Source organism: Phocoena phocoena, chromosome 14 (genome assembly GCF_963924675.1).
Source record: "Phocoena phocoena chromosome 14, mPhoPho1.1, whole genome shotgun sequence".
Lineage (NCBI taxonomy): Eukaryota > Metazoa > Chordata > Mammalia > Artiodactyla > Phocoenidae > Phocoena > Phocoena phocoena.
Window position 1 is genome coordinate 42,516,116 of NC_089232.1, and position 13,316 is coordinate 42,529,431.

A 13,316-nucleotide genomic window follows, 5' to 3' on the forward strand; every position below is an offset into this window, starting at 1 on the left:
TACTCTTCAAAAGTGTCATAAGCATGAAAGGCAAGGAAAGCTGAAGAACTGCTACAGATTGTATAACAAGTATAAATAGCAACTAAATATAATACAAGATCCTGTATAGAATGCTGGAAAAGAAATACTACATTAGTGGAAAGTTGGTGTAGTCTACTTAATAACATTGTGTCAATGTTAATTTCTTGTTCCCTACCATTTTACTATGGTTGTGTAACATAACATTAGAAGCAGCAGCATGAGAGGTAGAAGAAAACCCTTTGTATTACTCTTGAACACTTATGTAAGTCTAAAATTAGTTTTTAAAGTAGTTCAGTAAAATTTTAAAAGGAGCTTTGTAGTAAAGAACTTGGGACCAATATCTTCAGCCTCCTCATTTTGCACATTAGAGGCCCCAAAATATTAAAGGATTTATCCACAACACAAAGTTTGGGGGAAGTTAAGATGAGATCTAAGGGTGTTGTCAAGTTTTCTGGGAACTTCTTTCCTCTGGTCCAACACATGAAAATGGAGCTTTATTCCTCAGAAATTGGTAACTGCTGGTCAGCTTGTCTAAATTAAAGCTTCCCGGTTTCAACTCCCTCAGTGTTCATGCAATGTGAAGATGAATGCCAAAATTGTTTTCACTATCTCTTGTCATACTGACAGTTTACAGTATGCTGAATAAATGTGGCAGTGACAAAAATGCTTTATCTCAAGTAGTCTTGTTTGTCTATGTTGAAGAGTTAGTAAAGCTCCCAGACTTTATCAATTTAAGAAAAAAACCTCTAAATTTATAAATTTAAAAAGATATATTTAATAATATTTATACACATTAAAAGAGTGTTCAGGGCTTCCCTGGTGGCGCAGTGGTTGAGAGTCCGCCTGCCGATGCAGGGGACACAGGTTCGTGCCCCGGTCTGGGAAGTTTCCACATGCCGCAGAGAGGCTAGGCCCGTGAGCCATGGCCGCTGAGCCTGCGCGTCCGGAGCCTGTGCTCCGCAACGGGAGAGGCCACACAGTGAGAGGCCCACGTACAGCAAAAGAAAAAAAAAAAAAAAAAAAAAAGAGTGTTCAGGGACTTCCCTGGCGGTCCGATGGTTAAAACTCTGAGCTCCCAATGCAGGGGGCGCGGGTTCGATCCCTGGTAGGGGAACTAAGATCCCACATGCTGTGCAACGTGGCTAAAAAATTAAAAAAAAATTTTTTTAAAAGAGTATTCAACTTTCGAAATGTGAATATCAAGCCCCTTTAATTAACTCAGAAAAATATGTTAGATTTATAAAGTAGTAAGTTGCACATGCTAGGAATACATCTATTTAAAAAATAAAGACAGGTTTATATTTGTATTTTTCTATGGTCCCAAGACATCAGCTAAGACTTAAAGAACTCTCATCTTTAGAAAAGAGGAAACAACTATTTACCTTATAAAGCTATCTTCATTCCTCATTCATTAATCGTCCAGTTTAGCACTCACTCAGTGAATGAACATTATCTTCAGGCCTGATAACTGATTTTCTGAAATTTCTTTACTGAAAGCTATTATTCTGCATATGTGCTTTCAAAGTAGCAATTAACAAAAACAAAATATCAAAATTGTTAAAGGTGGAAGCAAGAACAAGTGATTAGCTCCCACGTGTATTCTTATTATTTATAGATACAGGTTGTTGGGCATCTGTCTCCAAGCTGAAAATCTCAGAAGGTTAGTTAGCATCAGAACTACTCTTTTTTTTTTTTTTTTTTTTAGAACTACTCCTGAGAGTTACATTTATGGTATGAATTGAGTTAGGCTGGTCAGAGCTGTCTGTTCCCATATAGTTCCCACTGCTGAGTTGTCCATTACCTGAGACTCCAGCATGAGAGTTTTGGAGACAGTACATATCCATGTTGAGAAAAGGAAAAGCTTATCTGGCAGCCTTGGGTTTTGGGTTATAGAGTTTTCACCAATAATTATTTTTGTTGCTTTTTAAAAAAACCTTTATTTTATATTGGAGTATAGTTGATTATTTTGGTTGCTTTAGACATGGAACTTTATATCTCTTATTCTCCATTCCCCTTCTGAAAAAGTTTCTTTGAGTTTTATCTCTCTACCCCAGCACTCTAGAAGATGCTGCTAAAATTCACAGAGTCATTCTTCCTGGAGCTTGCATGACTCTGTCATTATGTTACCTTTCCATCTCCCCAGCCATGGATCAAATTCATATGCCAAATTTGAAACTAATTTTAAATATTTGTATGGACTCTTAAGTGCAGTGAAAAAGGAATGAGGTTTTGTGGCAAAACTCTGTTACCAAAAAACATACCTTTTTCAGAGATAATATACCCTCCACATTACATGTTTTACAGTTTATAAAACATTTAATACATACCACTGAAGCTTCTAAATAGCCCAGTAGATATTAGAATGATTTTATGGAAGTTGAAGCTGAAGACTAGTGAATGGATGCCTAGGATCTTCCATTAGTAAGAATTGGAGCTCATCCAGCTACTATGCTTTCCATTATATCACACTGTCTATGGACACACCAGTTAGCGTAAGTTATTTGAAAGACAGAAAGCTCTGAAATCACATATTAGCTCTTAGGTTTTTTTTTTTTTAATATCTGTGCTTAATAATAAATAGATGGAATAAAAGAGGGAGACAAATACGACTTGACATTTTATTTTGTTTTAGCCCGGTGCTAAAATGGTGCTTCCTTTGAGTATTTCTATCATCTCCTTGCAGTATTCATACGGAATTAACAGCGGTAGGTTCGAAATTCTTTTATAGGAATACCTCTCTTGACTTTGAGGTATAGAAAGAGAGTGGCTATGAATGAACATACTTGAAAGTGAACAGCACATTTTATGAGACTTGAAATGTATCAAATCTAAGGTGCCTTACTTCTGAGACTGTTCATGAAAGGACCTGAGAAGGCTGAATGAGTCTTGTATATGACCAAAATTGAATCTGAAGAAAAGCTGTCTAAACTCGTCATTGACTACCACATTTCTAAAGTTAGAAAAAGTGAAAAAAATGTGATTGTACAGAGTCTCATCCTGAAATCCTAGAAAATGACAGTTCTTAGGAGGTTTAGGGAGGTGGCAAGGGAGAAAGATGGGTATAGGGAACAAAGAAAATCAAAGTAAAACTTTTTAAAGATTAGAAAATGTTATTTTAGGTAAGAGAATAAATTGAATCTTTACTCAGGAACTCAGCATTAATAAAGCTGATTAGTCAAATTAAAAGCCTTTGGTTTTGGAATCACAATCACATAGATATGGGATAAATCCTAACTCACAGTTCTGAGCAGCTCCTTAATCACTTTAAATTTCGGTTTCTTTACACAGTGGGAACATGAGTTTATTAGAAATGATGTTTTGAAAATTAAGGGAAAGGTATGTAAAGGAAGTAATACATTGCTCTGGCAAATCTTTTATTTTTAAGTAAACAAATTTTACCAAAGTTCTTACTAATAAAACTAGGTCATCTATATGCAATATATATATATATATATATGATGAAGAAGGGAGTAGGGGGAATTTCTTTTCACCATGTATGATTTAGTTAAGTTTAAAATTTGTACCATGAATATACATTGCTTCGTGAAAACAGTTATTATTTTTTAATGAAGCAAGATTATTATAGACATAAATCTTATATCTAGATCTCGAGAATCTATAAAATAATCGTTAGAAAGAAATATTTCTATGATTTCCCTTATAGAAGTAGTGTAAAGGAATAAATGGCCCCCTATCTGCACTGTTTTTCACTTATGTCCCAGCTGAAAGCCTCCCGTCAATTTAGTACAAATCAGTATCAGAAAGCATTTTGTAAAATCCTTATTTTTTCATTTAAAATTATCCTTAATCATTCTGTAAAGCAAATACTTTTATTATTCCATTTTCCAGATAGGTATACTGGACTACAAAGATAATTAATTTGTTCAAAATCACACAGTAAATAAAAGGGGTGTGATTCAAATTTTTAAAACTTTTAAAATTCTATTATTTTTTAAAAATAGACTTTGTTTTTTAGAACAGCTTTATGTTCACTGCAAAATCCAGCAGAAAGTATGGTGATATGCCTTGTCCCCAGGCATGCATAACTTCCCCCATTATCAACACCCCTCACCAGAATGGTACATTTGTTATAATTGATGTACCCACATTGATATATCATAGTTACCCAAAGTCCATAGTTTACATTAAGATTCACTCTTGGGGGCTTCCCTGGTGGCACAGTGGTTGAGAGTCCGCCTGACGATGCAGGGGACACGGGTTCGTGCCCCGGTCCGGGAAGATCCCACATGCCGTGGAGCGGCTGGGCCCGTGAGCTATGGCTGCTGAGCCTGCGCGTCCGGAGCCTGTGCTCCGCAACGGGAGAGGCCATAACAGTGAGAGGCCCGCGTACCGCCAAAAAAAAAAAAAAGATTCTTTCTTGGTGTTGTGCATTCTGTCGACTTTGGCAAATGTATAATGAAATGTATACATCATTATGGCATCGTACAGAGTATTTGCACTGCCCTAAAAATCCTCAGTGCTTCACCTATTCATGTCTCCTTTCCCTCTAAGCAACTACTGAACATATGCATAGTTTGTCTCCTTTCTGAATATCATATAGTTAGAATCATACAGTACATAACATTTTCTTTTTATTAATTAAATGTATTTATTTATTTAGGCTGCGTTGGGTCTTTGTTGCTGCACGCTGGCTTTTTCTCTAGTTGCAGCGAGCAGGGACTACTCTTTGTTGCAGTGCGCAGGTTTCTCATTGCGGTGGCTTCTCTTGTTGCAGAGCAAGGGCTCTAGGTGCATGGGCTTCAGTAGTTGTGGCTCGTGGGCTCTAGAGCGCGGGCTCAGTACCTGTGGAGCAAGGGCTTAGTTGCCCCGCAGCATGTGGGATCTTCCTGGAGCAGGGATTGAACCCGTGTCCCCTGCATTGACAGGAGGGTTCTTAACCGCTGTGCCACCAGAGAAGTCCACTGCGTAACTTTTTCTGATTGGCTTCTTTCACTTAGTGATATGCATTTAAGTTTACTCCATGTCTTTTAATGGCTTGATAGCTATTTCTTTTTAGTGCTAAATACTATTTTGTTGCCTGGATGCACCACAGTTTCTTTATCCATTCTCCTGCTGATGGGCATCTTGGTCACTTCCAGGTTTTGGCGTTTGTGAATAAAGCTGCAGTAAACATCCATGTGCAGGTTTTTGTGTGGATATACATTTCCAACTCTTTTGGGTAAATACCAAGGAGTGCATTTGCTGCGTTGTATGGTAAGAGTATGTTTAGTTTTTAAGAAGCCACCAAACTGTCTTCCAAAGTGACTGTACCATTTTGCACTTCTACCGGAAATAAATAAGAATTCCCGGTGCTCCATACTTCATCAGCATCTGACGTTGTCAGTTCTGGATTTTAGCCATTCTGATAGGTGTGTAGTGGTATCTCGTTTTAATTTGCATTTCCCTAATGATATATGATGTGAAGCATCTTTTCGTATGTTTATTTGCTATCTGTAACTTTTAAATCTTTTTGACCACAAATCTGTGCATATTAGAAAAAAAAAGCATGTGCCAGCAGATGTGAGGAATCAACTCCCAAAATTAGAAGTGACGGGCTGGCTGACATCAGGGGGCTGAGTGGCTGTGTGCAGAGCAGGCTGAAAGTGAATGCCAGAGGACTTGGATCTCAGCTAATGGATAGTATTCCAGTCTCTGAACTTTCAGCAAGTGGACCTTTTGAAAGTCATGATCTTCTTTCAAAATATTTTTCTTATGTGAAAAATTAACTTTTGCTCAGTCATCCTCTTGAATTATTAGAAAAAAAAAAAAAACTTTTCAGCTTGTTACGTACTGAACAGTATTACCCAAATTCATATATTGAAGCCCTAACTCCCAAGGTGACTGTATTTGGAGATAGGGCCTTTAAGAAGGTAATTAAGATTAAATTAAGTCATAAGGACCCGAATCCAATGATTGATATCCTTAGAAGAAGAGGAAGAGACACCAGAGATTTACACAAAGGCCAAGTGAGGACACAATGAGAAGACAGCTGTCTGTGAGCCAAGGACAGAGACCTTAGGAGAAACCAACCCTGCCAGCATCTTGATTTCAACCTTCAGAATGTGGGAAAATAAATGTCTACTGTTTAGGCCACTTAGTTGGTGGTATTTTGTTATGGCAGCCCCAGCTGACTAGTATACCAAAATAAAATGCTCAATGGAAATAAAATGAATTTATCCACGTTAAGAAACATCCAGGGTCTATTTGCTCTAATAGAATTACAAATGGAATTCAAGGCAGTGGAGCATGTTCAGTATCTTCCATTTTTTCCTAGCTCAAATCTTTCACTGGATATGTTGAGGGGTAATGATGAAGCTATTGGTTTTCAAGATATTTTTAATGATCCATCACAAAATGATGTAATGAAAGAACCCGACTTGATGGTGGAATATAATTTTGGCTTACTATAATAGAGCTGTGTGGTTAATTAAAGTAGAGGAACTGCATCTTGTTTATAGTTGTCTTTTTACTATAATTTGATGTATACAATATTAAAAGTACTGACACATGAGGAGTTTTGCCAGAAAATGTAAATTCTGCTGCTGTGGAAACACCTCTACCAACAAAATATACGCTAAAAACACGAAGCCTCAAATATGACATTTTTATCCGATTTTAAATGATTCAAAACACGTAGCAAATGACACGACAATGAAAGGAACACAGTTATGTTTTCTTGTCTCAAAAACTTTACTTATATATATTTATATCATGTTGGCCTTGCATATGTATTTTAAATTATTTATTGTATAAAACTTTAACCATATATAGAAATCAAAGAGCATAATAAAGTACTTCACTGTGACCCATCATCAACAATTATCAATACCTGGCCCATCTTGTGTTATATACTCCTACATACTTCCCTTTATCTTATCATTTCTGGAGCAGATATAAGATGTATTATCTGCAAATATATCAGTATGTTTCTCTGAAAGTTAATAGTTTTCTTTTTAAAGATACCCATGATATCATTATTATTCCAAAAATTTAACAATAAATGCTTAATATCAGAAAAGATGCAATCATTGTTTAAATTTTTCCAACTTTTTCACAAATGCCACAATTATTTTTATATGTTGTTTTAAAAATCAGGAACCAACTAAATTCTAAACATTTCAATTAGTTGACATATCTCTTAATTCCCTTTTACTATAAAAGATTTTGTAACAGAGCAAGTGGCTTGTTGCCCAGTCCACAATGGAAAGAGCAAATACTGAGGCAATAGTCTTTTCCAGAAAGAAAAGGCTTTATTGCAGGGCGGCCAAGCAAGGAGACAAGAGGCAAAGCTCAGATCTGTCTCCTGGATAGGCTGTTGACTGGGGTATTTATAGTGGGAGCAGGAAGCAAGAGGGGGAGGGGGCCAGGAAATGATTGGTGGAAAGCAAACTGTAAGTTTCTAGAGTTCTCTGTGCAGGTGTGACTGTTCTTCAAACCTCATCATGGGTTGTATGTGCAGGGTTCATTATGTAACATGTGGTAGATTTTAGTCATTTGAGGTCTAAAGTTTACTATGTCATTCTAGTCCTTCAATGTGCCTGAACCTGTGTGATGCTTAGTCAGGGTCTGTCAGCAAGTTGTTTCCTTGTCTGTGGTTTCTCTGGCCCTCTGCAAAAAAGCTTGGTATTCTTGATGTATCATTTTGTTTCTACCTTATGGGCCTTGTAACTTAGAGGGCTCGGTTTCTGTTTCTCTCCATCTATCTCATTTTTAGGGCTTCCCTGGTGGCGCAGTGGTTGAGAATCCACCCGCCAATGCAGGGCACATGGGTTTGAGCCCTGGTCCGGGAAGATCCCACATGCCGCGGAGCAGCTAAGCCCATGTGCCACAACTACTGAGCCTGTGCTCTAGAGCTCTTGAGCCACAACTACTGAAACCTGCGTGCCTAGAGCCCATGCTCCACAACAAGGGAAGCCACCGCAATGAGAAGCCTGTTGCATCTCAACGGAGAGTGGCCCCTGCTTGCCTCAACTAAAAAGAAAGCCCGTGCACAGCAACAAAGACCCAACACACAGCCAAAAATAAATAAATAAATGTATACCAAAACTAAAGATAAAAAGACTACTTACAACATATCTGTTGAATCAGAAACAAGATTCTTTGTTCAGCAGTTTCCTACAGTTTAGCTTTTGCTGGTTGCACCCCTCGTGTGTCCTTTTAACATGTTCTTTTTTCTTTGTTGGAGGAGTTTTCGAGAGGTCATGGCCAGCCGTTGACCTGTGAGTTGGGCCTGGGCAATCAGAAGCTCCTCACCCCCTCCTCTGTCCTTGGAATATATGTTCCACCCACTGATCCCACAGCTGGAGCTGTTTTCAAGGATGCAACCTTGAGAGAGTAATGTGCTGTTGAGACATCTGGACAGTGTACATGACCAGACCCAGTTAAAGCCTCTGTGTCAACTTTTAAGATTCTGGTGGGCAGGTGTGAAGATCTACTTGTCTTGAAGCTGCCCAAAACAAACCTGGTAATTAAGTCCCCTTGCTTATTAAACCTGCCACCTACCAATCTGGAGTGGTCTGCCTCTTTCTTGGATCTCTTCCATGTATAGGGGCCAGTTTCAGATTTCACCTGGTAAATTCCCAAGTTTGCAAACCAACACTCATATGTATTTTTCTCTCCATTAGAACTGGAGGCTTGATGCGATTAGATGTATTCATTTCTCTTTTTGTAGCAATGCTGTTTCACAGTGTTGCGTTTATCTAAACTGAAGCACATAATACCTGGTTTTTTTGTTTTCTGATGTTAACAGTAGTTGTTGATCAATATCTAGATTAATTAATTCATTAGAGTATATAAAATGATAGTACATCCATCATATTATTTTATTATATGAAATTCTCCGATTTGTTTTTTTTGCTATCTAAGGTAAAAGCTTCATGCAGACATTATACAGTTCCTGCCATTTTTAAGGAACTTTGGTTCATTTTATAGGAAAATGATATATTAAGACCAAAGTCTGAGCACTGGAAATTATTCTCTGCTACCAGGTTGCCAGTGTTTTAAGAACTTTCCAATGGATGTGGATTGGAAAAGTACTTTTTAAATTTTATGTTTAGTGGTTGCATTTCAACTTAATTGTGTTTTATTATTACTAAAATATTATATAATTAAAAATCAAGCTTGTAAGACTATATTAAAATGTGTATATATATGCTAATATATATGTATATATTTATCTGTTTCAACCTAATTCCTGGATACCTTAGGCAAACAACTAGAAACGGTCTTTCTCTATTTGTTCTATTTTGTAGTCTCTCTTTTTCTCTCTTTCTCTCCCTCTCCCCTGCTTCCTCTTACAGAATGAGGAAAGTTAGAAAACTTATTATGGCAGTATAATTGAGAAATGATGGACCAGGGTGGTAGCAGGTGTTGAAAAACAGTCATATTTGGAATACATTCGGAAGGTAGAACCAGCAGCATTTGATGATGGATAGATTGTAAGTGTAGAATGAGGGAATGAGAGAAAACAAGAGTAACTGTAGTTTTTGGCATAAGCAACAGGGTGAATGGACATGCCATTTACTGAGATAGGAAAGACTGGAGGAGAAATACATTTGAAGGGGAAGGGGATTGAGAATTTTTTGGACTTGTCAAGTTTGGTATGCCCATTAGATATCCAAGACCAAATAGCAAGTACAGTTAGATAGAGCCCCCAACCAGAATGTAAGTTCCAAGAAGATAGCTATTTTCGGCTGTTTTGTTCACTACTATATCTTCAGAGCTTAAAAGAGGCACATATTAGATGTTCCATAGACATTCACTGAGTGAATAAGCAAACAAACAAGTATGAAAAAAATATATCTTAGAACTTAGCAAATATGTCTCTTCTTATTCCAAACTGATACCTCTCCAGTCCATGTAATTTTAACCTTCTATTTGATCTTTACACAGTTTCAGTTAAGAGCAATCATGATACAGTAGCCCTATTTGCTTATTTATCTCTTCTATTAATTAGAATAGAAGAGATAAATAAGCAACAGGCAATGGACCTTATCAGTCAAATTAACTATTTAGATTTCAGTCCTTTATTATTTTTATACTTGGTAGTTTGTCAACCTAATATTTTTGTCTTTCCAAGGTCAAATTTGAAAGACAAAGAAAAACAAATGAAGGCTTTGTAAGGGATTAATGGGTTCTCACTTTGGTCTTGATTGTAGTTAAACATCAGTCCCTGGGTGTTTCACAGTATGTGACTAGGGCATATGTAGCACAAAGTAGCTTTTTTACCTACTCAGATTATCTTTGGCCTTGCTCTGTTGGTATAAGATGGTTTTCTGTGTATTGTGTCCTATTTTAAGGATTTCATGAAGCTTATACTTGGTTTGCAAATAATTTCTGAGGTGACTACAAAGATGACACATTTATTGTGCTTTAACTCTGGTTTTCTTTGGGAATTCCCTGACAGTCCAGAGGTTAGGACTCGGTGCTTTCACTGCCAGAGTCTGGGTTCTGTCCCTGGTTGGGGAGCTAAGATCCTGCAAGCTGCGCAGCACGGCCAAATTAAAGCAAAACAAAACAAAAAAACCTTGGTTTTCATTTTGGCCTCAGAATTTTTCGGAGAAGTGCCTTATTGTCTCTACTATCTTGCCAAAGCAAATGTTGGAAAAAATGAGATTGGCATTTATTCTAGATGACTCATTACATCATAAAACTGGGTTAGCCCTTGCAGACTTGGCAGTGAAGACCAAGTCATTATTTTTAAATTGTTAGCATATGGGTGGTCAGAGATGGTAACACTCAGGTATGTGTGAACAAGAGTTCTCATTTAGGAGGAGAATGTGAATTATCCTTCTAAATGAGAGAATGTGAATTACATGCTTTTATCTGTCATGGTTTCTAGGTGCTTTACTATGCTATGAGTTTGAGATCCTAGGTTTCATTTGCTGTTACTTTGAATTGTTATCAGTAGAAGCTGCTGTGGTACTGACTGATCTATAACTAGCTTTATCAAAATTTGTGCAGAGCCCTGCAGAATTTTTTCTAGGTACTTCTGAATGTAAACTCTACAGTCATGAATGAAGTGCTATGATAATATTATGCCACTATGATTGTATTCATTATTTAAGGGTATGCTATAATCAATACATTTTGAGCTGAATTCTGAAAAAAAGTTTTTAAAAATTGTCTATTGTATAAATTCCTTTCTCAAACATGCAAGTTAATTCAGTAGTCATGAGCTTGCTATAAGGAAGTTTATACGGCTGGTTATTCAAAATTGCAGGAATCTTCTCTATATTTATGCTACTATCCAGTTGTTCAGAGTATATTAAATTAATATTTTAGGTTATAGATGCATTTTTCAGCCCTGTGAAAGTCTTGGTAACATAACCATTTTTATGTTTTTCCCATACATATTCCTCAGAGGTATAATGTAAAATTATTTGTTAGCTACAAACCAAGTAGTCTATCCTTCTAGAAGTCTTTTTCAAGCTATTTTTTAGATCTGAGGTCAAACACCTCTCATAAGGCTTGAATCCCTAAGATCATTATACTGCATTTAAAAATTAATAATGTGCTCATTAATTACAGCCTTTTATTTTAAACATTTTTCATGTGACCTTTTTACAGTGAAGAAAAGTACAATTTTAGGTAAATTCATTAGCATATGAGGAGAATGCCCAAGGGTGGGAGGAAAATAAACATGAATATTGAGACCTAGAGAAATTTACCAAATCAAGTGGGAATTCGAAGAAGAGTAATAGTAAAAAAGAGAAAAAATCAAGAGGAGACATAAGACAAATCTGATCAGGTTGATCTTTTAAGGTGAAGGCAAGAATACTGTCTGTTGTGGTTCTCAGCAGAACATGGATTCTAGTTTTTATAGTGCAGAAATTGTTGTTGTTTTTTTTTTCTGCTAATGAAGATCAGCCTATGTATATTAGTGGAGACTGGGATAACGAAACATAAATTTGCTTGTTTATTCTATCTTCTTCCCTGTCATATTGTTACAGAGAACTAAATGGGATACGTATAACATCTCATTTTATTTATTTTATTTGCCCTCAAAGTAATTTCTAATAAAGACTGAAATGACTAAAAACACCTAAAATTTTTTCTTGAATAATTTAAATAGATTTATAGAGAAATATTTGTACTTGTAGTTTGCAAATGGATATTATTTTCTAAATTGTTACACGCCTGCAATGTGCTATGTGCTTGTGTATGTTCTTTTTGTTTTTTGGCTTTTTTGCCCCTAAGCCAAAGAAACAAAAACAAAATTATAGTTGTGGATGAAGTTATAACCCTGCTCATATCATATGGTTATGATATAAAGAAGCATGAATTATTGTTTTTCAACTGTTTAGGTTTATTAAGTTTATGAACTATGGAAAAGGAAGTATAGTACCCACAAGCCAAGGTGGGGAAGTTAGATAAACTTAATAGTTGACTCTTCAGTGAGGGTTAACTTCATTGTTTGTTAAAATTTAAGTACAAATGCACATTTTACACATAACCATTTATGAGACACTTGATAACTCTCACCACATCTTTAGAAAATAGAATTGACAAGAAAAAAAGGATGAAAAAGAGATGAGTTTAGTAAATTAAGTTACTAGTTTAAAAGTGTTTTTGGATGTGGTTACTGACCATTTCCTATCATGAGCGATGATTAAGCTGCAGATTATATTAAAAATATCACCTTTGAAATTATTTTATTGCCTTCATATGTTCTTAGAAGTGAGTAGGATGATTAAAAACGGGTATTTCAACTGCAAGATTTTAGAATTATGTAATTATTTACAGAGACACTTAAGGTGACCTTTCACTATTGGGATGAACTGCTCTCTGATATTAATAAGAATAAGTGATTTAACCTGCCAAAGAAACCTGATGAAAGAACTTCAGAAACTGTAGCTTTCTAAATTCTTCAAGGTTTATTAGTCTCTGTACCCTGACACAGCAACAATCTAATACTATAATGGATTGCCTTCCAGTGAAGAAGGTATTTAAAAGCCAAATAGCCACGAAAATAGCTTTACAATATGTTAGGAGAATGAGAATTTTTATAGTACAGTACAAACATGTAATCCAAATGTTGCTCATTAGTTCTAATACTATTAACTAAAATTGGAACTGAATAAGCCAGATTGTGAAATGGGTGCTGATTTAAATAGAGTGCTAGACAAAAGAACTCTCAATTTTGGGAAGTGATATATATCCTGATGCAGTACCAGTGTGAAGGAAGAACTTTGGTGGGGGAAATAGAATATTCTATTTGAAATGTTTTGCAGATTTAAAGTATAGTCATTTCATTAGACATTTGTAAATCAAGGTAGTCTTTCAATAGAAAATTG

General features: G+C 36.1%; 1 pseudogene; it reads left to right on the forward strand.

The window, feature by feature from the left end:
• The first annotated feature begins 5,063 nt into the window (after positions 1-5,063).
• On the forward strand, positions 5,064-6,431 carry LOC136133577 (proteasome maturation protein-like; annotated as a pseudogene).
• Positions 6,432-13,316: the final 6,885 nt, after the last annotated feature.